The following is a 21399-nucleotide window of genomic DNA, read 5'->3' on the forward strand; positions in this document are numbered from 1 at the left end:
AAGACCTGGGTTCCATTCCCAGCACTCATAAGGAGGCTAGTAGCCATGTTTAACTTCACTTCTAGGGGATCTGACACCCTCTACTGACCTCCAAGGGCACTGCACAACATGGTCACACATACATGCACACAGCATATACATGTAAAAAAAATAAATGATTCAAAAGCATTGTAGATTCAAATCAATACTTTCAAATGATTCAAATAATTCTGTAATTGTTGTAAATGTTAGTATTATTATTTGGATAAATAAACAAGTGTAAAACATCAGTTTCTTTCTACTCCAGAAGCTGTTGGATGTTTCCAAAACCATTTCAAACACTGAACATATCGTGTAATTTGAAGATTTTGAATGAGTGGAAAATTAAACAGCAAATTATTTATCTCTTAAGTTGTAGAGCTTAATTTTTAAAAACCCAAGCATTTGACATCCCTATAATACTTGCTCCACTATATTGCTGAACTGGGGAACAGGAGCCATGGACAAACAAAAAATGTGCTTAATGGAGTAATAAAATAGACTGAAATAATGGCTGATTGTTAAATAATTACCTGAAAGGTTTTACTCACCAAAATTTATCTTTTGCATAATACATGGCTATAGAATTGCCTACATTAAACCCATCTTTAAAACGGAGGATTTTACTGATAATTTTTGTGGTATAGTAATGTGATTCTCAGTTCAGTATGCATGCATACTCTAGTTTGTAAACATGCCTCCAATATAATACATACCACTGCCACTGATTCATGAAGGCTATGTGAAAGTTGGAAAGGGCAGTATTTAAAATGAGTAAAAACAATAAACCTGCAAGTTAACAATCTATTTTTAGTTATTTACTGACTCTTGACCTTTTTAATTCCAATTTTTGACATTTTAAATGTGTTCATAGTGGACCTAAGAAGCTAAGACCCTTTCAAGGTGAATAGTCTCTGGATTCTCTCCCGTATTTGCTGGGTCTTGATGCTGTGTATAATGGGGCTCATCAAGGGTGGGAAAAGGATGTAGATGTAGACCATCATACTATGAACCAGTGAGGACAGGTGCTTCCCAAAGCGATGCACCATGGTCAGACCAATGATAGGGATGGAGAAAACCAAATCAGCAGAGATGTGTGATACACAAATATGCAAGAACTCGATTCTCTCCTCCTGGGATGCAATGGATAAAACAACGAGCAGGATAAGGATGCAGGAGGCAAGAATGTGAACTGAATCCAATAACAGGATGCAGATCACCACAGAAAGACCATAGATGTGGTTGAAGCAGATGTCTGAGCAGGCCATTTGAACTAAATCTTGATACAGACAGAAAGATGAAGAGAGGAAGTAAGGAAGAAATTTAAGAACCTTAGGCTAAGGATGATTGGAAGGATGACTGTTGAACTTCTACATAGGACTGCAGCACCGATTTTCTTGATTTCGTCATTTGTTAGGATGGCGGAATAGCGTAGAGGTCAAAGGACATGGCCAGGACCACAGAGGACTCCATGCATGACAGACCATGAATGAAATAAGACTGTGCAATACAGGCATAGAGGCTAACCTCTTCAGTGAAACCCCACAGCTTGCTAAGGACGGTTTGCATAGTAGACAGGCCAATACACAAGTCAGTGAGGGCCAGCATGGCCAAGATAGGACATGGGCTGGTGCAGGCCCTTCTCTGTTTGAATCACATGCAGCTCTATGCAGTTTCCCAGAGATACCATAATATAGATGGAAGAGAAGGGATGGTAAACCAGAGATAGTAAACTTCCAGGCCGGGAAAGCCAGTGAGAGCAAAACTAGAACAATGACACAGGCGGTATGAATATTAGACATTAATAGATGATAGAAAATACTTCTGTAGAGGTATTAAAATCATACTATTTAGTGATGTCTTATTTGGGCAATATTTGTCTGTTTTCTTGCAGCAAATAAAACGAAGTGTATTTTCCATAAGCAGCAAAATTCAGACCTTGTCCTTTATTGTTTATAGTCTCAAGAACCCGTTGCCTAGACCTGGGTTTCTGGTGCTAGTGTTGAGGTGTACAGGAGAGTATGGAGATTTATGCAGAAACAGTACTACAGCTCATGGGCACATGGGGCTGGTATTGCATACTAGACTGTGTGGAATCTTCACAGTCCTAGAGGAATACAGCCCTTAATAAAAGGTGAGTCAAGCTGCCTTGCCGGGTGTTCCCTCGGGAAACGGGAATGAGAAGTTCATTTACTCGTTCTTTGCTCAGCGGCTGCTCTCATTCCCTCTGAAGAGTGTGATGGTCCCAGCGGAACGTGGTCATTGCAACTTTCTAAATTGACATCAGATTTAGAAACAGGAATTATCAGAACAAGTGGAATTTGAAATTTTCCGCATTTGGCATTAGTTAGTCCCTCTCTAAATGGTTTGCACATTTACTGTGTAGTTTCTGATTCTCTACTTTCCTTAAATCTCTTCATCCTGTGTGAGATTTATACTTTTTCTGAATTCCATCTTGTTGTTTTCTCTTCCATTTCTTACGTAAGTCACAGCATCATAAATTAATGAGTACAGAAAATAAACATTTCACTTTATTTTACCTATCAGCATGTCAGGTAATTAAATATAGAATAAGAGGCTGGAAAGACTGCTCAGGTGTTAGGGCATAAAGTGCTAATACCGAGAGGACCAGATTTCAGTCACCAGCAAGCACATTGAAGTTAACAACCATCTAAAACTACATTTTTAGTGGTTCAGACTCCTTCCTCTGGCCCCCTCAGGCTTTGCATAATGGAGATGAACTTACAGACAAGAACATCTCATATGCATAAAATAAGAATAAATAATATTTTCTCACCAGCTAAGATTTATTTATCTCTCCTCTCTCTCTTGTCTAACCTCCCACATCCCTCCACAATTCAAGTATTCTCAAAGTCCTCCTAACAATACCTGCCTCTTATTTCCCACCTTGTTTTGAGCCTCCCTCTTTCCCTTGGTTTCTATATATCGTGCACCTCTCCCTTTCTAGTTGAACACCCCCATTGCCCCCTTTTTCATTTTTGTAACATTTGTTTCCTCTTATTCCTATCTCTCAGGCTCTTCCCTCCCCTTTACCTCCATGCTTCCTTTCCATTTTCCTGACCCCTATGGCTGCATCAGGATATATAATCACATACAAGGATTTGGTGTTAAGATCCACAAATGAGAGACTACATTTCACTTGTTTTCTGGTTCTTAGTTACTTCACTTATAATAGTTTCTAGTAACACCTGTTGAGCTGCAAATTTCATGATTTCATCTTTCTTCAACACTGTATACAACTTCATGACATAAATATACCAAATTTTATTATCTATTTTTCAGTTGAAGAACCTTTAGTAGTTTTCCATTTGTTAACTATTATGAAAAGAGCAGCAACAAAAATGGATGTACAGGAACTGGAGAGATGGCTCAGTGGTTAAGAGGACTGACTGTTCTTGCGGAGGACCCGGGTTCAAGTCCCAGCACCCACATGCCAGCTACGAACCGTCCTTAACTCCAGTTCCAGGGGAATCCAATGCCCTCTTCTGACCTATGCAGTCTTCCATGACATGGGTGCACTCACATACATGGAGGCAATACACTCATACACATAAATAAAAAGGATGTACAATTACTTCTACTGTAAAATGAGTCCTTTGGTTTTATGTCAAAGGGTGGTATAACCAGATCATACAGTATATACAATTTTAGTTTTATCTTTATTTTATTTTAATAAATTATCATTTTTATTTTATGTGCATGAATGCATTGTCTTTATGTATGAAAGTGCACCTTTGTTATGTAATGCCTGAAGAGATCAGAAGAGGGGAATCAGATCTCCTGGAAAAGGAGTTACAGATGGTTGTTCCAAATTGTGCAAATCCTGAGGTACTCTAGAAAATCAATTGTAAAATTATTTAATTACAGGATGTGCTATACTTTTTAATTGGTGTTGCAATATTTTATTGAGGCCAACTTTTTGTTGATGTATGGATAATCTTTATGTTTTTTAACATATTTGAATTTTTGTGATTTTTCTTACAATGAAATTTGATAATACTTAGATCACCTCCTATATTCTACCTTCCCTTATTGCCCCACAAAATTTAATCTGCTTTATTATATATAAATATACAAATACATATATATATATACATATATATATATAATTTGTGAATTAAATGTATCAGGTGCAGTTAAGAATTCTAAAATGCAGCTGCATATGGTGGGACACTTGTGATTCTAGTACTTAAGAGCTAAAGGCAAGAGGGTTAGGAATTCAATCTCATTTACATCCATTTGATGAGTTGTAGGCCACCCTAGGCTACTATCATCTTTGAAGGAAGCTGCCAATTGTCAACATTTCCTTAGGTTGGGTTGGAGTTTTATTTATTTATTTATTATTTATTTATTAATTAATTATTTTGGTAAGATTGTGTCTTCGGTATGAAATAGCTTTGGCCACAGAGACAAGCATCAAGCTAGGATGAACAAAGATGAACTAGGATGCTTTTGACTGACATGGATGGAGTTTCTTATCCATTTCTCCAGGTCTATGACAGGATTTTGTCCAGTTTGAACTTGCACGGGACTTATACAAGGTGTCATTGTTGCTGTGAGTTCATATGAATAACTGACCAGCTGTCTGGAAAACTGTATCCTTATGCCATTCACTACCTCTGACTCTTAAGATCTTCCCGCACCCTCTTCCATAATGATCCCTGAGCCTTGGGAAGCAGAAGTTTGATATAGATATCCCATTCAGGGATAAGCACTCTGTAGCTTCTTATTTTCTGTCCATTGCTAATTTGAAGCCTTGTATGTTAGTAACCATCTTCTGCATTAGGAAACTTCTCTACTGAAATTTTTAGGATATATTATTACATCTGAAAAATATTCATTAGGAATCAGTTTAGTATAACTCTTTAATACAAAATTATTATTAGGTTCTCTCCAGTGTTTTGTGAACTGTTTAACCTAAGGGGCTAAGCCTGACATTGATGTTAGTTATGGATTCAATCATATGAAGTTGATCATGATTCCATTAGACAGTGGTTGGTTACTCCCATAATATTCATGCCACTATTTCCCCAGGGTAGGCATATCTTGCCAGACCAGTTGCTGTTGTAGTTCACTGGATTCACAACTGTATAAGGTTGATAACTTCTTTTTACTTCAGGTAGTATGCATAACACCTTCCAGAATTATGAGTGTCATCCAGTAGAGAGGAGGCTCTAAAGTCAGTATGTGCTTGATTTCCCTTGTTCTACAGCACATATATGCAATGACTTCAACAACAGGGTCTTATCATGAAATTCTGTTTGGTAATGAAGAGCAAGGGAAATTCCAAGCATTGTATGAGGGTCTACGGGACTCCTTGTCAATGGGTTCTAGAGAGGGAGTCCATTCCTGACATTGAGGAATTCATTAGCCCATGATGTCTAGAAGGGTCAATGCACTCATTATAGGGTAACTCCTTTAAATATATATTTATACTATATGCATATAATTTAAATAGCTTCCATAATGGTAGGTATCCACTTGACATTTCCTAAGGGCCTTTAGTGATAGTTCTCCCTCCCCATACTCCCCCCTCAGTCCTGCCTTCCCATTCTCCACCCCATTTAACACTTCCTACTCTACTTCATGCGAATGAATTCTATCAACCCTTCCAGGAGGCCCCACACATACACCAATGACAATTTATTATTCTCTTGCCTAGTATTCATTTTCAAAGTGCTATACCTGCTTGTATCTTACTTAGTTCCATTTGCTTGGAATATCTTTGTTGTTATTTTTACCCTAATTGTGTAGAGAGATCATTGTGGGTGAGATATTTCTTAGAGAAAGCAAATTGAAGGGTTCTGTTCTCAAATCCAATCAGTCTTTATCTTTTTACTGTGAAGTTATGATGATGATATTGAGGATTATTATTGAACAGTGCTTTTTAATTCCTCATGTTGGTGTTGTAGTGTATATTTTTTATACATGTTTTGGTTACTGATCTGGGATAATCTGTTTATTCATGGGGTCCTCTTGAGAATGTATATACTTTTCTAATGTTAGATGTAGTCCATCAAATATTCTCTGGGGAGCTGGTTTCATGAAGATAAGTTCAATAAATTCTTTTTTGTTACAGAAATATTTTCTCTCTCCTTCAATTACAACTGTTAATTTTGCTGAATATAGTAATATGGGTTAGAATCTGTGTTCTTTTCTGACTTTTATGACATTGGTTCATGTCCTTCTTAGGTTCACAGTCTACATTGAATAGTCATTTGCTATTCTGGTCATCTGGCATTTACATATGACTTGATTTTTTTTTCTCTCACAGCTTTCAATATATTTTCTTTATTCTGTATTTTTAGCCTTTTGACTCTTAAATGATATGGGTATTCTCTTTTCTGATCTTGTCTATTTTATATTCTTTATGCCTCTTGTGCCTTGATAGTTATCACTTTCCCTAAGCTTGTGATATTTTCTTCTATGATTTTGTTAAAAATATTTTATGTGCCCTTGATCTGGGTTTCTTCTCCTTTTCCTATGAATCTAATTTGTGAGTTTTTCGAACAGTGTCCCAGGAGTCTTGCATATTCTCTTCCTGAGTTATTTAAGTTTGACATTTTCTTTGTTTGAGCAATTCATTTCCCCAAGCTTATCTTCAAGATCTGAGATTTCCTCAGTTTCATTTTGCTTCTTAATTCTAAGTTTTTGGTTTGAGTTTCTGAGTTTTTTTGTTGTTGGTGGTTTAGTTCAGATTGTCTTTTTGATATTTCTGTTGAACTTATGTAATTTCGTAAAATGGTTCTTAATCAAATTTAGAAGACCTCCAAACCATGCCTCCCCCACCCCCCACCAAATCTCATGTATTCCACCATACATATTAAGTCCTATTCATTCAGGCGTCTATACAAAAGTGTCTTTCAGTGTAAATTCATCCACTGAAGTATAGTCAGCCCATCTAGTGATTTTATGTAAGTCATATCCTTCCTCACCCAGCAGCATTCAGTCTCCAATAGTTCAAAGTCTAATACTGGCCTGCCAACTATTTCACTCTTCCCCTTTGGGCCTTTGCTTAATTGAGTTGACATGGGTCCTGGGCTCAATGCCCCCACTACCACAAGTTCACATGTACAATATTCGAATGGCCTAGCAGTCTCTGCTTTCCTGTGTTTGTGAACCAGTCCTGGCTCTTGCAATCTTTCGTCCCTCTCTTCCACAATAGTTTCTGAGCTGTAGGAGGATGACTTTCCATAAAGGAGTCCTATCCTACAATCTGCAGTCTCTTATTGTTTAAAACTTAGCCAGTTGTGGCCTTCTGTGTGCATCACATTCTGTTGTATAAGAAAGATTCACTGGTGAGAGTTGAGGGACACGTTAGTTTCTTCTCTATCCCTTTTTCTATTATGTTTGAACTCTTCTTTTCTAGTAAGTACTCCTCTAATTCCTTCTCTTGTCTTATTGCTCTTGCAAGAGCTTCAGCTCTATATTGAAAAGGAGTGGAGATAGTGGACAATCCTGACTGGTTGCTGATTTTTATAGGAATGTTTCCAGTTTTTTTCTCTATTTAGAATGATGTTGGCTATGGGTTTGTTGTATATAGATTTAGTTATGTTGAAGTATGTTCCCTCCAGACCAATTTTTGCTACGATTTTTAACATGAATGCATAATGGATTTTGTCAAATGCCTTTTCTGAATCTATTGAGATGATCATGTGGTTTTTTTTGTTTTTAAGTCCATTTATATGTTTTTTTTTACATTACTGACACGTATATTGAACCATCCCTGTATCTCTGTAATAATGCCAACTTGATCGTGGTGTATGATCTTTTTGATGTATCTCTGTATGTGGTTTGCAAGCGTTTTGTTGAGTATCTTTGCATCTATGTTCATTAAGGATATAGGTCTATAGTTTTCTTTTTTATTGTGTATTTACTTGGTTTTGATATTAGTGTTACACTGCCTTCATTGAAGGAGTTTGGGAGATCTCCCTCTGTTATTATCTTTTAGAATAATTTAAGCAATATTGGTTGTAGGTTTTCTTTGAATGTCTGGTAGAATTCTGCTGTGAATCCATCTAGGACTGGGCTTTTCTTTAGTCGGTATGTTTTGTATTACTATTTCAATGTCCTTATTTGTTATGAGTTTGTTTAGACTGTTGATATTCTCTTGATTTAACTTTGGTGATGACTGTGATTTTGGAAATTGATTCATTTCTTTTATATTCTCAAATTTAATGGAGTATAGATTTTTCACATGTTACCTTACAATGTTTTGGATCTTTTTGGTGTCTATTGTAAGGTGTTCCCCTTCTTGTATGATTTTGTTGATTTGAATTTGCTTTTTCTTCAGTTAAGATCTAAGTGTCAGTCTATCTTGTTTAATCTTTCAAAGAACCAGCTTTTAGATTCATTAATTTTTTTGGTATTGTTTTCTTTTGTTTCTATTTCATTCATTTCTGCTTGTATTTTTAATTATTCTCATCTAGTAGGTTTTGAGCTGGTTTGTTCTTGCCTTTCCAGAGTCTTGAATTGTTCTGTCAAGTCATTTACATGTGATTGTTCTAATTGTTTAATGTAGGCACTAAGAGCTATAAACTTCCCTCTTAGGACTGCTTGTAAGGTGTCCCAGAGGTTTTGTTGCATTGTATTCTCATTTTCATTTTATTCCAGGAATACTTTTGTTTCTTTCTTGATTTCTTCTTTGACTCATTCATCATTCAGGCATGTGTTGTTTAATCTCCATGAATTTGTGTAATTACTAGAGCTTCTTTTGCTGTTGAATATAAGCTTTATTGCATTGTGGTCTGATAGAAGGCATGGAATCTTTTTTTTATTGTATTTACTGAAATTTGTTTTGTGTCCCAGAATGTGGTCAATTTCAAAATAACTTGTATGGGCTGCTGAGTATAAAGTGTTATTCCTTAGTACTTAAGTGGAATATTCTATACACACCTGTTAGGTCCATTTCATGTAATATATCATTTAATTCAGATGTCTCTCTGTTTCTTATTTGCCCAGTTGACCTGCCTGTTGAATATAATGGGGTATTAAAGTCACTATTACTGAATTGAGGTTAATCTTTGTTTTGTAGTCCTAGAGTACTGATTTTATGAAATTGGGTGCTCCAGAGTTTGGTGCATGTATGTTCCTGATTGTAGTATACTCTTCACGAATTGTTCCTTTGATGAGAATGATGTAACCCTCTTTATCTCTTCTAATGAGTTTCAATTTGAAGTCTATTTTGTCAGATATTAGAATTGTGGCATATGCTTGCTTCTTAGTGCCATTTTTTTTTGAATAGTTTTCACCCTTTAACCGTAAGATAGTGTCTATTTTTGAAGGTGAAATGAGTTTCTTGAATACTACAAAAGATAGTTTACTTTCTTGGTTCATTGCACTAGCCAGTGTCTTTGGACAAGAAAGTTGAGGCTATTTATATTTAGTGTTATTATTGAATTGTGTGTATATGATGCTGTAATTTGAATTTCTTTGTCTTTGGGGCCCTATTTTTTGTTTTCATTGTTATGCTTTTCTTTGTTTTCTTTCTGTAACCTCTTGTGTATAGTCATTCTTTCCATCAGTTCTTTGTATTGCTTTGAGTATTCTTTGTAGTGAATGGTTTGGATGACATGAATTCTTTCAGTCTATTTTTGTCATAAAAACTCTTCCGGGGCTGGAGAGATGGCTCAGTGGTTAAGAGCACTGACTGCTCTTACAGAGGACCCAGGTTTGATTCCCAGCACCCATGTGGTGGTTACGAACCATCCTTAACTCCAGTTCCAGGGGAATCCAAAGCCCTCTTCTGACCTCCATAGCATTGCATGGCACAGGTGCACTCACATTCATGAAGGCAATACACTCATACACATAAAATAAAAATAACAAATAGAATATTTAAAAAAAAAACTTTTCCATTCCCCTCCAATCCTGATAGATGGTTTTGCTGGATAAAGTATTTGAGTTTGGCATCCATGGTTACTTAGAACTGGGAATACTTTGGTCCAGGCTCTTCTAGATTTCATAGTTTGCATTGAAAAGTCAGCAATAATTCTGATGAGTTTTCCTTATATGTAACTTGTTGCTTTTCTCTAGCAGCTTTCAGTGCCCTCTCTTTGATCTGTGCATTTAATGTATTTGGTCTGGGGTCTTCTGTCTCATAGTTTGCATTGAAAAGTCAGTAGTAATTCTGATGGGTTTTCCTTTATATGTAACTTGTGTTTTTCTAACAGCTTTCAGTGCCCTCTCTTTGATCGTTATATTTAATGTTTTTACATTAAATGATATACCATGGGGACTTTCTGTTCTGGTCATGTCTAATTGGTGTTCTATGTGTTTCTTGAATCTCTAAAGGTATGTCTTTCCTTAATTTAGGGAAGTTTTCTTCTATAATCCTACTGAGGATCTGTTCAATGCCATTGACCTGAGATTCTTCTCATTCTTGTATGCTTATAACTCATAAATTTGGTCATTTCATGTTGACCTACATTTTGTGAGTATTCCATTCCTGTGAGTTTTTTTTTTTTAAATTATATATTTATTTTTTTACATAGTCTTTACTTAAGGAGTCCAAGTCTTCAACTTTATCATCCAGTATCAATATTCTGTTTTCCATTTCATTCATTATGCTTTTGAAACTTTCTCCTGTTGATTCTAATTGGTTTATTTGAGTTTTTCAAAACTGTGTTCATTTCCATTTGGGTTTTATTCATTATTTCTATCTCTTTTATGAATTCAGTTTTCAAGTTATGAATTCTTTTAGACATTTCATTAAGCCACCTATTTGTATATTCTTGGGCTTCCATTATTAGTTTATGCCTCTTTGAGTTCTTTGAAATTTTTGTTTGTGTTTTTCTTGAAGTTCTTTGATCATATTTAGGATTTTTCTTTTAAATTATTCATCTTGGGGATAGTCAAGGTGTTTCTTATTGCTGTGACCTTCTGTAGGAATAGTGGGTATTGTTGGGGACACAGTGATTTTGTTTTTCATATTGTTTGTGTTTTTGCATTGCTGTTTGGGCATATGGATATTCTTTGTTGGTTATGTGTCCAAAAGAAACTTCTACCCTGCTTTTGTTTAATTTAATTTTGGTTCAGTTAATATTGTTTATGTAGCTTAGTTACTTTTTGTACAGGTATGGAGGATAAATTGGTGGGTTTTTCAAGTACTTTCAGGGTAATAGACTGGTCAGAGTCCTGGATGAGCAGGTCTGTCTGCCTGATGAGAAAGCTGGGAAGTTGGTGTTGGGGCGACAGCCTGGGGAAGGACTTCTGAATTTATGGTAGGGTGTTTATCTAGTCTGAGTTAGGAAGCTAGTCCAGGGATCTGAGGTAAAGAATTGGAGCTTGCCTCTGATAGGGGCAGTCAGGGGACTGGGTGGGTCTAGGTGACAGGAATGGTGTAGAGATACAGTGAGCAGGATCTGACTTACCAGAATCCTGGTTGAACAGATCTATCTCCCTGATTAAGAGGTTGGGAAATTGGTGGTGGGGGAATGCCTGGAGAAGGATTTAGGGATCTGTGATAGGGTGTTTAGCTAGTCTGGGTCAGGAAGCTAGCCCAGGGGTCAGAGGTGAAGGAATTGCCAGACTGTTTTTATTCAGAGATTCTTCCTTTTTGTTTAAATCTAGTTTCATGTTTTCAATTCTTTTAGTTATTTCATTCATTTGCATTTTCATAATCTTTATTACTTTTTTCTTTTTCATATCCTCCTTCAGATCCTTGACCATATTTATAATTGCTATTTTGAAGTCATTGTCTGGAACATATGCTTGGAAGTCATTCTCAGGAAAACATATGATGGTGTGGTTAATTTCTGCTGTAGTAGACATATTGGTTATTCATGTTTTGTTTGTTTGTTTGTTTGTTTATTGCTAATTTTCCACTGAGATCTAGGAATCTGTACTTGTTTATTGATGTTTCTTAGTATTGGTAAGGCATCTCACCCTTGTTCATTATTTATAAACTGCTTATTGCTTCTCCCACTTCTCAGGTATGATCCAGCTGAGTTTTGCTTGGTTTTCATTCACACAGAGGTCAGCCTTCCTCTGTATGAGGAGTATTGAGATAAAAGGTTTCCACCATGCTGCTCAGCAGATAATGTCTTTTGTATCATTTCTTAGATTTACTTTCTTATAAACATTGTTTTTTTCCTTTTTTTTTGTTTTTGGTTTGTTTGTTTATTAGCCAAGCCAGGGAGTGGGTCTCCTGTATGCCACTTTTCCCTTGCTGTGATTCCAATTATAAACTGATTTTTGATGATGTCTTGTATTTTTCATTCAGTTCTGTGAGTAAAATATTAAGTGAAAATTTTAGAAGCTCTGGTTAAAAGCAATAGAAATCATTGGTTGCATACAACAAAACTCCAAAGCAAACTAAAATCCAGTGTCTTTTCTTGGAAATATGTTATAAATGAGGCCCAGAGTAAATCATCACCACAGCCCCAACTAGAATCACATAAGCATTGAGAGGGATATTGACTACTGTTTTATTTGATTGATTGGAGAAAACTTTATTAGTAATTATATAAGTAAGAACACTTCACTCCAAATTTATAATAGATTATATTGCATCTGAAATAATTTGAAATCTTGGTTTTGATTTTGTTCCATTGAAAAGGAAGATGCTTTATGACATTTTGTGTGACAGAGCTAAAAAATTATTATTATACTTATCCTCAGTTTTCTTCTACACATGAAGAACAACACACACACACACACACACACACACACACACACACACACAGTCACAGAGTCCTTGTTCACAACCTGATAAGCACTCTTCAAAATCTCATAGGTGTCCAAATGAAATATTACCTTTAAGCTTTTAAAGTCTAGAGATAATGCTCACATGCACCTCTCAGTCCTTTGAAATTTATAATTTTTAAAAGACAGAGCTTCTATGATCATCACTACTTCTATATCTTATGCTATGTTAAAAAATATTTCCTTGGAGAATTGCTCCACTACATGATAAAATAAAGTCTGTATGAATGTAAATGTATATATAATAGATGCATGTTTATCTAGCTATAACAATGCATTCAAAATAACTAGTCTATGTACATTGTTTAACATGTTCAATATTAGAAGACAATGAATAAACTATTAAAATTTATAACCATAATATTTTATGATATAAAAATCAGTTTTTAAATAATTTACTTCAAAAATATCAAGTAAACCTCACAAAGCAGGAGTGATGGACTTGTACTTATTAGATTAGAATTTTAATATCTACTACCTGATATCAAATTCTATTTTCTCAGCTTTAAATGTAAGCATATTATAAGAGAAATGAAAAAGAAATGCATTAATATATGATTAATCCAACAAGGAATGCTGAAGAATTTGGGTCACAATGCTGTGCTTGCATTGCCTTTTCAGTTTCCATGTTCTATTTAGGCTAAGGATGTTACAGAAATGTAAAGATTAATAGCAGAAATATTTCCCTTTGTTCCTTTCCTCCTTTCTTCCCTTCTCTCCTTCCCTCCTTCTTTCCTTCCTCTCTCCTCCATTTCCCTCCCCCTCCCTCCGTCCCTCCCTCTGTCCTTCCCTCCCTCCCTCCCTCCTTCTCTCCCTCCAATTTTTGGAAATGTTTTATAACCATGTAGCATATACGTTTATAGCAGGTCTCCTCTAAAATCAAAACAAAGCTGTAAACTCAAATGAATCATGAGCTGAGTATAAGGAATATGATACAGTATAATAATAACATGTGTAATTTCAAAATTATGGTACCAGAATGAAAAAAGCATGAACCCCACGTATATTGCTGTCTATGAACCATCCCTGGTCAAAAGATAATATTGGATAGTATGTAATTTATATGTCTGTTTCTTAGTGGTAAATCTATATAACAGAAATGTAACACTGAAGAATCATAACGTTTTATGAGACCTGAATGAATCCTTCCTTAAATATTAAGAAAGCTACACATATGATTGAGAAAGTCATGTGTTGAAGAAATTTACACATACAAACATGATCTAAATGTGTTCATTTTATTCTCATCTACGATTTTTTGAAGAATAAATTGTTTATTATTTTTTATCGTATGTGCATGAGAGCACTGCCCGCATGTAGCAGGTGCACACATGTCATGCAATGTCCACAGAAGTCAGAAGAGGGTGTTGGCATCCCTGGAACTGGAGCCAGAAACGATCTCAAGTCACCATGTGGGTGCTCAGAATAGAACCCGAGTCCTCTGCAGGAGGAACCAATGATCTCAACCGCCAAGCCATCTCTCCAGCTCAGATCCATGAATTTCTGTGGAAGGTTTTATACTTGAATGGATAGAAATATATCACAGTGGATGACGTGTATAAAATCCTTCATATGAATAGGAACACAGAAGAAATGTAGGAAAGGGTTGTGAAGTGATCTGAAGATGACCGCACAAACAATGTCTCAAAACTCACTGGGGGGCTGGAGAGATGGCTCAGCGGTTAAGAACACTGACTGCTCTTGCAGAAGACCCAGTTTTGAATCCCAGCACCCACATGGCAGCTAACAACTGTCTGTACAGTTCCAGGGGATCCCACAGCCTCTTCTGTCCTCCACAGGCATTTCACAGCATGGGTGCACTTACCTACATGCAGACATAACACTCATACACACAAAATAAAAATAATAAATAAAATATTTTTAAAAACTCATCAGGTAGCACTTAACAATATTTCATTGATAATTTACGAGACATATCCTGAAAGTAACCAAATAGAAATAGAAAAAATACATAATTTGAAATTTTAATGAGGAGATTGAATTAGACATGTATTTATATTATTTATTCATAATAATGATCTAGATTTTAACTAGGGCCATGTATTTAATAAGATGAGTCACAAAATAAGATTCAAATCATTCTGTAATAGTGGTATTATTTTTTTGGATAAAAAATGAGTGTCAAACATTTGTTTCTTTTTATTCCAGAAGTGACTGATTCTATACATAACCATCTCAATTGCTGTCCTCACAATGTAATTTGAATTTTTTCTATCAGTTGGTAATCAAATAACAAATTATTTATTTCCTATGTGTTTGTATTTAATTTTTAAATTTCCTAAATGTTTTAATCACTATGATATTTGCACCATTTTATTGTTAAACTGGGGAACAGAAGCCATAAACAAACAAGTGTGTTTAATAGAGTAACAAAGGGGACTGAAATAATGGTCAATTTTGCACAACTATTTGAAAGATACTCTCACCAAAATTTGCATTTTCATAGTGGATGAGTAAAAATGGCTTCATCCAACTGGTCTTTAAAAGGGAAGGAGTTTTCAGGTGAATCTATGTGATATATTAATGTGAATCTGAGTTCAATATGTGTGCATAATCTGGTTAATAAAAGTGCTTACAATATGCCCATCAATGTCACTAATTCATGAAGGCTATACTAAAGGGAGAAAAGGACAATATTTGAAGCATGTAAAAATAATGACCTGCAGGTTAATAATGTATTTGTAGTTACTGACTTGTAACATTTTTAATACCGCATTTTAATATTTAAATGTGTTCAGAGTGGGTCTAAGGACTTAGGTTCCTTTCAAGGAGAACAGTCTCTGGATTCTCAGCCGTATCTGTTGGGTCTTGATGCTGTATATTATGGGATTCATCATGGGTTGGAAAAGGATGTAGATGTTGGGCACCAGACCATGAACCAATGGGGACTGGTGCTTCCCAAAGTGATGCACCATGCTAAGACCAAAGATAGGGATGTAGAAAACCAAAACAGCAGAGATATGTGATACATAAGTCTGGAAGGACTTGATTCTCTTCTCCAGGGATGCAATGGATAAAACGGTGTGCAGGATAGGGACGCAGGGTGCAGGAATGAGCACTGATTCCAATAACAGGATGCAGATCACCACAGAAAGACCATAGATGTGGTTGAAGCACGTGTCTTCACAGGCCATTCGAATTAAATCTTGGTGCAGACAGAAAGAATGACATAGGAAGTGAGGACGGAAGTAATTTAAGCACGTCAGGTGGATGATGATCAGAAGGATGACCGCTGAACTCCTACATAAGATTGCAAAAACAATTTTTCTAATTTTGTCATTTGTTAGGATGGAGGAATACTATAGAGGGCTGCAGATAACAATATAGCAATCAATCCAAGGACATGGCAAGGAGCACAGAGGACTCCATGCATGACAGACCATGAATGAAATAAGACTGTGCAACACAGGCATCAAGGCTGATCTCTTAATAAAACACCACAGTAATCCAAGGATGGTTTACTTAGTCGACAGCCCCATACACAAGTTGGTGAGGGCTAGCATTGCCAGGGAATAGAACATGGCCTGGTGCAGGCTGGGCTCTGTCTCATCATATGCAGCACTATGCAGTTTCCCAGGAACACGGTTATATAGATGGAAGGGAAGGGGCTGGCAAATCAGAGATAGAAAACTTCCAGGCCAGGAAACCCAGTGAGAGCAAAACTAGATATATTGACATAAGAGATATGAATATTAAACATTAATAGATGATAGAAAATACTCCTGTAGAGGTATTAAAATCATACTATTTAGTGATGTCTTAATTTTAGTAATATTTAACTATTCAGTTGCAGTAAACAAAATGGAATATAATTTCCATAAACAGCAAAATATAAATCTTGTCCTTTATTATCATCACAAGAACCTATTGTCTAGACCTGGGTCTGTGCTACTAGTGTTGAGGTATACAGGAGAGTACAGAGATTTATTCAGAAACAGCACTGCTTGTGGGCACATGGGACTGGCATTGCATTGTAGACTGTCAGGAATCTGCACAATCCTAAAGGAATACAGCACTTGATCAAAGGTGTGTTGAACTACCTTGCTGGTGATGCCCTTGGGAGACAGGAATGAGAAGCTCATTTTCTTGACCTCTGCCTCAGCTGAGACTCACTCCCCCTAAAAGTGTGGTGGTCCCAACAGAACTTGGTCATTGTAACTTTGTAAATTGACATCAAGTTTAGACACAGTAATTGATCAAAACAAGTAGAATTTGAAATGTTCCCCATTTGGCATTAGTTAGTCCCTCTATAAATGCTTTGCACCTTTATGTTATACTTTCTGATCCTGTACTTTCCTTAAATCTCTTCACCCTGTGTGAGATTTATACCTTTTCTTAATTTTACCTTGGTGTTTCCTCTTCTGTTTCTTATATGAGTCACGGCATCATAAATTAATGAGTACAGAAAGAAACATTTAACATTATTTATTTTGCCTATATGCATGTCAAGTAATTAAATATAGAATAAGGGGCTGGAAAGATTGCTCATTGGTTAGGGCATAGGCTGCTCTTACAGAGGACCAGAGTTCAGGTAACAGCAACCACATAGTAGTTAACAATCATCTAAAACTACAGTTGCGGGGAATCAGCCTCCCTCTTCTGGCATACATAGGCACTGCAAAACAAAGACGATCTTACAAGAAAAAACACACATATGCATAAAATTAAAAAAATAAATAATATTTCTCATGACCTATGCTTTATTTACCTGTTTGCTTTCTCTTCTGTCTAACCTACATTCTCCCTCCTCAGTTAAAGTATTCCCATGGTCCCCTGGATAATACTTGTCTCTTATTTTCCCCATTCTTTTGAGCCCCCTTTCCACTCTACCTCCATGATTCCTCATATCTGCTGCCCTCTTCTATTCCTAGTTGAATATTCCCATTTTCTCCTTTTTTCCCTTTGGTAACATCTGTTTCCTACTAACCCCATCCTTTGGACTCTTTCTTTCTCTTTACCTCCATGGTTCCTTTTCGTTTTCCTGGCTCCTATGGCTATATCAGGATACATAATCACATATATGGATTTGGTACTAAGATCTACAAATGAGCAGAAGTTTGATATATTCAAGGATAAGCACTCTGCAGACTCTTGTTCTCTGCACATTGGTCATTTGAAAGTTTCTATGTTAATCACCATTTTCTGCATTAGGAAACTCCTCTGGTGAAAGCTGAGGGATGTATTAATATATGTGAAAGGCAGTAAGTCATTAGGAATTAGTTTAGTAAACTGTGTAAAACAAAACTAGTATTAGGTACTCTTCAGTGTTTTGTGACCTGTATAATCTCCGGCGCTAAGCCTGATGTTGATGTTAGTTACGGATTCAATCCTATGAAGTTGATCATAAGTCCTGTTACAGAGTGGTTGGTTACTCCTGTAATATTCGTGACACCGTTGCTCCAGTGTAGGTGTATCTTGCCAGACCAGTTGCTGCTGTAGTTCACAGATTCACAGCTGGATAAGGTTGATAACTCTTTTTTCCTTCAGATAGCATGCCTAGCACATTTCAGAGCTACGAGTATCATCCAGTGAGATGAGACTCTGAAGTCAGTATATGCTTGATTCCCCTTGTTTGTTCTACAGCACCTGTATGAACTGTCTTCAACAACAGCCTCAATCCTGCCCTCCCATTTTCCAACCCATTTAACTTTCCTACTCTAATACTTCCTTTTCCTATTTCTTGCAAATGAATTCTATCACCCCTCCAATGAAGCCACCCCCACTAATAGGCATTTATTCATTTCTTGATATTGGTCTTGATATTGTCTCTCTGTTCCATTTGCTTGGAATATATTTTTCTATCCTTTTACCCTAAGGTTGTGAAGATCATTGTTGGTGAGATGTGTTTTCATAGACAGAGTAAATTGGAGGATCTGATTTTCTATCTGTATTGTTTTACTGGGGAGTTATGACCATTGATATTAAGGGTTACTATTGACCAATGATTTTTAATTATTATTATTCTGGTTTTGTAGTTTTCTTTTTCTTATACATTTTTGGTTTACTGTTCTGGGTAATTTATACATTCATGATGCCTTATTTAAAATGTTTTATCTCCTCTAATGATTGAGCTAGTTTTATGGACATAAAGTACTTAAATTTGTATTTATTATACAAAGGTTTTTTCTCCTTCAATTACAACTGATAATTTTCCTGTTATTGTAATATGAAGTGAATCTGTGTTCTTTCCTGACTTGTATAGCGTTGGTCCACGTCCTTCTGGTTTTCATAGTCTCCAATGAATTGTCAGCTGTTTTTCTGAAGGGTGGGCTTTATAAGTGGTCTGCCTTTTCTCTCTCAAGGCTTTCAAGTTCTTTTCTTTGTTCTGCACATTTAGTTTTCTGACTCTTTTTAAAAAATATTTCATTGATTATTTTTATTTTATGTGTATGCATGCTGGATTGGTACTGGATAGCCCAGGCTGGCCTCATTCACACAGAGGTCAGCCTTCTTTTATCTCTGTAGTACTGAGATTAGAGGTATGCATCACCCTGTCCAGCAGATGTTTTTGATATCATGCCTTAAATTTCTTTCCTTCTAAACTAATTTTTGTTGTAAATGAGAACCAAGATAAATCATCACCACACCCTCAAATAGAATCACTAGATCTATAGAGAGGGGTACTGACTACAATTTTATTCAATTGTTTGGAGAAAATGTTATAAGTAATTAATAAGGACATGTCACTCTGAATTAATATTTGATTATTATACTACATCTAAAATCATTTGAACTCTTGGTTTTGAGTTTCATTAAAAAAGATACTTTATGATATTTTGTGTGTAGTGTTGACCAAAAATATTATTATAATTATTATCAGTTTCCTTGTACAGATGAAGAACAAAACACAGATAGCCAGAGATTCCTTGTTCACATCCTGATAGGCACTCTTCAAAATATCTTAGGTGATTTCTAAATATGAGGCCACCCTTGAACTCACTATTTATCTGGGGAAGGCACTAAAGTTTTTATTTTCCTAATTCTACCTACTGAGTCCAGGGATTACAGGTATGCATCGCATATCAGGATCATGAATACCTGGTGATTGAATCCAGGGTTTTGTGAATATTAGTGAAGACGGTATGATCTGAAATTTAATCCCCTACCCAAAACTGCTCCCTAATTACTGCATGTTGCATACATTTTCATAGTATTCATAGGATTTCATGATGAAATATCTCTTTGTGAGCAAAGTATAACTGATAATCTTAAGGAAACCTTTCAGAAAATAAAATGAAACAATACAAATAAATCATCAACTATATAATTAAGAAGACTCGTAATCAAATCTACAACAAAGTACTAAATAGCTAGGAAATTTTGTCTTCTTTCATTTGTATTATTGACTTACATTCAAAGTTTAAAGTATTCATCCATGCATTTACTTTAACTTGAACATACCACTATAACTCTTATGCTACTTTTCCTTGTTTTTTCTCCCCTAAGCCCCCTTTGCTCCCCTAGACAGTTTCACATATACTTTCTTGTCACTTGAACTTGTGAAATTTTAGTATCTATATAGGGACTCTAAATATGATGAAGATGTAATGTATAAAATGCAAAAAATGTATTATAAAAAGAATAAATTCGACATTCATCTGGAACAGTGGACTAAGAATAAATACATTAAGTACGGAAAAAGCAACTACAAAGAAAGAATGTGTTTGTCTTTCAGAGACTTGTTCAATTCACTTAGCACCATTATCTACATCTCCATCCATTTTCCTGGAAACAGTATAATCTCATGACTCTTTATGGCTGAAAATCATTTCCAATGTGTATGTACACTACAAGCCCTTTATCCATTCCTTTGTTGTTGGACATCTAGGTATATCCCAATACGCTATATCTTAACTAATGTAAACAGATGTAAACAGCATTGCACTAACTAACCTCCAGCACACACATACACACACATGTCATTTCTCTTTGAGTATCCTAAAATTTCCTTTCATAACATGTCAGTGCAAGAGAGATCAGCAAATCATGAGTCTCTAAGTGATTTTCAAAGAAAATGTCCAGATTAAATTCAGCCAAGATTGAATAACATATACAATTCAAAACTGCATGAGAAGGTAAGACGGTACTGGCACAAAAATAAACATGTGGGTCAATGGAACACAATAGAAGACCCAAGCATATCTAAAGTCCTGGGTCATGTGCTAGTTTTGAGGGATGCCAGGGAATATGGAGATTTATACAGAAACAGTACTGCTCTTGGGCACATGGGACTGGCATTGCACACTAGACCGTCAGGAGCCTTCACAATCCTAAAGGAATACTGAACTTGATCAAAGGTGTACAGAGTTGCCTGGACCATCAGGTCCTCAGGAGACTGAAATGAGAAGCTCAGTTTCCTGCCCACTGCACTGCCTCAGCTGTGTCTCTTGCTTCCCCTAAACAACATGAAGGTTCCAACTGAACTTGGTGATTGTAGTTTTCTAAATTGACTTCAAATTTAGAAACAGGAAGTGAACAGAAGAAGTGGAATATTGGGGCTGAAGAGATGGCTCAGGAATCCGAAATTTTCCACATTTGGTATTAGTCACTCTCTAAACAGTTTGGCCATTTAAGTACTACTTTCTAATTGTGCACATTCCCTGCATCTCTTCGTCCTGAGTAGGATTCATCCTT

General features: G+C 36.0%; 2 pseudogenes; both read right to left on the reverse strand.

Annotated features, from left to right (window-relative positions):
* Positions 1–905: 905 nt before the first annotated feature.
* Positions 906–15481, reverse strand: LOC103732099 (annotated as a pseudogene).
* A 37-nt stretch (positions 15482–15518) lies between these two features.
* On the reverse strand, positions 15519–16465 carry LOC103732100 (annotated as a pseudogene).
* Positions 16466–21399: the final 4934 nt, after the last annotated feature.

This window comes from Nannospalax galili, unplaced genomic scaffold (assembly GCF_000622305.1).
Source record: "Nannospalax galili isolate Female #2095 unplaced genomic scaffold, S.galili_v1.0 scaffold635, whole genome shotgun sequence".
Classification (NCBI taxonomy): domain Eukaryota; kingdom Metazoa; phylum Chordata; class Mammalia; order Rodentia; family Spalacidae; genus Nannospalax; species Nannospalax galili.